Here is a 5,000-nt window from a genome sequence, read left to right on the forward strand (position 1 = left end):
GACCAGTGGGTAGCGGCACGATCATGTGGGGGTGGGTACACCTACTACTGGTCGGGCCCGCAGCAATGGTCACCATCTCCAGGTGTTATCCATAGCCATCTCCAGTCGCCTTCAGCCCTCGGTAGTCGAGGGGTTGACACTGGTTGATGAGCATATCATTGGCATTGAGACTGAAAGCATTATGATTTTGGCTTCTGTCTCTTATTGCTCTGTTATACGCTCCTACCTATGTATATAAAACGATGTGGAAAGAGGCGTTCTACGCCACAAACTCCATCGGTGGCAGACGATTGCCCCCCCCGGCGAGCCATTCGCATGCTCTGGGTTGACTTCAATGCGGATATCCGGTTGTCCTTGTGACCGAGCTGGCTACGAGATGTCTGTCGGACCCCCATCGGTAGGGAGCTGATTCCCAGCAGCGAGAATAGCCTCCGTCTCTGGGACGCTTTGCTACGGTCCGAAATGGAGGATCTCTGGCTTCCTGGTACCAGCGCTCCAACCCGCATCGCTGGACTTGGTACAAGCGATACGGGGTAAATGTGGCCAAGAGATCGACCACATTTTGTCAGCCGCGATGGAGATCTCCAGAACTGCAGGGTTTTTACCGGAGTGCTGAGGTTCTGTGGCACCGACCCTAGGTCTGCGTGTGGCTACCCTGCGGGTCCACTTAAAATTCCCCGTTCCCTCCAGTGCGCACCTAAGTGTTTCACTTGGAAAGACTAAGGGAGGAGGAGGCGTGCCGTGGGTTCGCTCAACAGCAGTCTCTGGACCCCGATTCACAGAAACCAGCAAAATGATGGACCCCCAGTTGCTCTGTGGGAGAGTAGTCCTCAGGGCGTTGTAACACTCGAAGCAGATCAGGAGTCCATTGGCGTACGCCCAAGGACCAAGGCAGAATACCCATCTCCTGGAGACATTAGAGGCCATGAGCGTGTGTCCACAAGGCTCGGCTCCTGCCTGTCTGAAATGGGAATCAAGTCTTGCGCTGTTCCATGGGGCGTGGGGCTCGGACCCACTGCTGAAGAAGGGACAAGGAACACACATCCCCAGTCTTATCCGGAATCTTGCCTGAGGAGGTCGAAGGCCATTTCTTGTAAATGACCTCGCCCTGCCTACCAAGCCTGAGAAACACTGAACCCTAAGCGCCTCCGCAAGATAGACTGCAGTATACCGATCAGCGGAGGACGGATCAATCTCAGATCATGTTGGGGTTCGTCGAACGCTTGGGCTGAGTATTTTGAACAGTATGTACCAGGTGGAATTCCAACAGCTAGCCTGGATGCAACGATCGAATGTCGCAGTAGCCTGTTGCCGGACCCACCCATCAGCGAGGAACCTCCTACCCTAAAGAGGTTTAGGCTGGTGATTTCCGAAGCTGAAGAGTGGGAAAGCTGCAGGCATATGTGATATCCCAGCTGAATGCTAAAGGGGCTTGGGTCGAAACCTATGGTCTCGGGGCCTTGCATACAGTCCGACTGCCATTTGGCACATGTCTGGGTGACCATTTCACCAATGACCTGTGAGGGGCCGTCGGTCATCCCGCTCTGGGAAGGGGAAAGGGGATCGATGGACCATGTAGCAATACCGTGGCATTACATATGCTCAGCATAACAGGCAAGGGTTCTCGCCCCCAAATTCTTCTAAAACGGATCCGCAACACACCTATCTGAGGGCACAGATTGACCGGGAGCAGTCTGGATTACTCCTGGCACAGTTCCACAATAGGGACCGTATTTTATTTATACTAGCGCTTCGAGTAATGGTGGAAACGCCGTCCGTGAGGTTTGGTCGTGGGGTGCTTGCAGCCTACATCGACCTCAAGAAGGCGTTTTTTTTTGTACTCGGTTCCGTTGGTGCATCGGGAATCGCTCTATGGCGATTTTTTTTTTTTTTTTTTTTTCTTTTTCCTGAGGCTCAGGGAATTTCCGAAACAGATTATTGGCCCCTGATAGCAAGCTCTATACTGGGTACTGAAAGGCTGTAAAGTGTGGTGGGGGTTATGCGAACTTCTTCCCTTTTAATTCAGGGGGTGAGGCAAGGCTGTTGTCCTTGCACCCACACTTTTCAAAACACTGTATGGACTGGCTGGATAATGGGCAGAGCTAACTAGCCAAAGTCAGTTGCGTGAGGCAACACTAGGCATATTAAGTCCGGACCTTGACTTTGCCGACATGTTGCCTCCATCATCTGAGGTCCTCTGGAGTCACTTGTGGCGGCTCTTGATGCATTTAGCAATGAGTGCGAAAGCCCCTAGTCCTAGAGGTCTCCTGGGACCAAGAACAAAAGATTCAGGAATTTGGGGGCCTGTCTAGGGGAAACCGTTCAGTCGCTCATGCTGGCGGCGAGCCTGAGGACGTTGAGCACAGAAAAGTTTTACATACCTTGGTTCGCGGAGTCAATATCTCTGGGTTGTCAGACCAGGAAGTCAGTTAGGACGGATGTATGGGCAAACAGGACTCGACAACAAGAGGTTTGGAGATGGTCCCTGGGTACTATGCAGAAGGACCAAAGCTTAGTGTCTTCAAGCTTTGAATACTTCAGTTTTGCTACTATGGAAAGCGAACCTGGACCTATCCAGTTGCCTTGGGAAGTCTCGCCGTGATGCCTATTTTGTACAAGTCCCTTCATTGGGATCATGGGTGCAGTTGGTAGGACCACGTGTCCAACCGGCAGGGTACACCGTGGAGACTGGCATGGGACAGTACCTTGCATAACCGGGATCGCCAACTCAGCTATATGGCCACCTAGCTCGCATTCCTATTGACAGAGACCCTACCCATTAGGTGTCTCTCTGGAGGACAACTCTGGGTGGCGGAGACCTGTGGGACGTCCTAGGAAGATCATGCTTGGGCAGCTCGACGCAACTGTCGCGAGGAATTAGAGATGGGCGTGTGCCTGCCTGTGAGACTCGCCTCGAGGAATCCTGTGGCTGGAAGCGAAGGGTGGATGCGGGCACACATGCGGCACCCGTCGGAGTTAGCCCCCGTCTTCCTGATGATGATGATGATGATATATCTATATACGTCTATAAGATATATAATATATATATATATAATATATTATAATAATATATATATATATATACTATGTTATATATGGTGTGTATTATATATATATATATATCTATATATATTAATAATATCTTATATATATATAATATGATATATATATAAGATATATATATATATATATATGTAGGTATCTATTTATATATAGAGATTTTTTTTTGTTTTTTTTTTTTTTTTTTTTTTTGGTGGGTGTTACAAAAATGATAGATAGATAGTATAGATCGATAGAGTAGACAGATAGATATGTAGAAGATAGATAGATAGAGAGGCTAGAGAGATATGTGAATATATATATATATATATTAATATATATATATTATATATTAGTATATATATATATATATATGAATATAGATATATATATTCCGTCATATTGTATTTATAAATGTCTGTGTATGTGTGTATGTGTATATATTATATATATATATATATTATATATATATATATCTAAAATATATATATATAAATATATATATATATATTATATTAACATATATATATATCTCTATATACTAAGTATAATATTATTATATATATATATATAATATATCTAATATAATATATATATAATATATATAATGTATATGAATGTATATGTATTTATATATGTAATATATATATATCTATAATATAATATATATAATATATATATATATATTATACTACACACACACACGCAAAACACACAACACACACACACACACACACACACACACACACACACAAACACACACACAAACAAAACCAAAACACGCACACACAAGAACAAAAACACACACCACAAAAAAAAAAAACATACACACACACAAACACACAACACACACATAAACACACACACAACACACACCACACACACCCACACACACACACACACATATATAGATATCTATTAAAAAATTGTTTAAATTTTATTAATATATATATGATATATATACTGTATATATATATATATATTGTATATGTATAATATAAAATATATATTATATATATAATATATATATATAATATATATGTGTGTGTGTGTGTGTGTGTGTTTGTCTTGTAGTGTGTGTGTGGGTGTGTGTTGTGTGTTGTGTGTTTGTGTGTGTGTGTAATATATATATATATATATATATATATATATATTATATATATATATATAATATACATATATATATGGATATGTGTATTATATATGTATATATATATATATATATATATATATATATATATATATGTGAGTGTGTGTGTGTCGTGTGTTTGTGTGTGTGTGTGTGATATGTGTTGGGTGTTGTGTGGCTGTTTAGTGGTGTGTGTCGCGACGCGTGTCTTGTGGGTGTGATTAGGAAAGAATATACAATATATATATATTAATATTCATTAAAAAATTTTTTTTTAAAATATTTTATATATATATATATATTATATATAGATACTATATAGTAGAGAAGAGGAGAGAGAGAGAGAGTGACGAGAGAGGAGAGAGAGAGGAGAAAAGAAAGAGAGAGAGAGAGAGAGAGAGTGAGAGAGGAGAGAGAGCAGAGAGAGAGGATACACATCAACTGTGTATGTATGTGAGTTGTGTGGTAATATATATAATATATATATATATAATATTATAATATATATATATATATATATATATATATATATATATACACACACACATACATATCAATGGTAAGAGTATTTTACAAACAATCACGGAGAGCACTCTGTGGCTTTAGGTCAGAAATTCACACACGACGCCAGGTGCACTGAGCCTCGCGTGTTGAAAGAACAATGCTACAGTGCAAAGGCAGGGAAGTATAACTACCATCCTTGACAATTACTCGATACTTACAGGCGTCTGTATTTCTGGCAATTTGTCTAATTATCTATATATGCATTTATCTTCCTGCTTATCTATCTTTCTAGTTATCTCTCTGTCTATGCATGATAAATAAGTAATGA

This window comes from Penaeus monodon, chromosome 37 (genome assembly GCF_015228065.2).
Source record: "Penaeus monodon isolate SGIC_2016 chromosome 37, NSTDA_Pmon_1, whole genome shotgun sequence".
In the NCBI taxonomy this organism is placed as follows: domain Eukaryota; kingdom Metazoa; phylum Arthropoda; class Malacostraca; order Decapoda; family Penaeidae; genus Penaeus; species Penaeus monodon.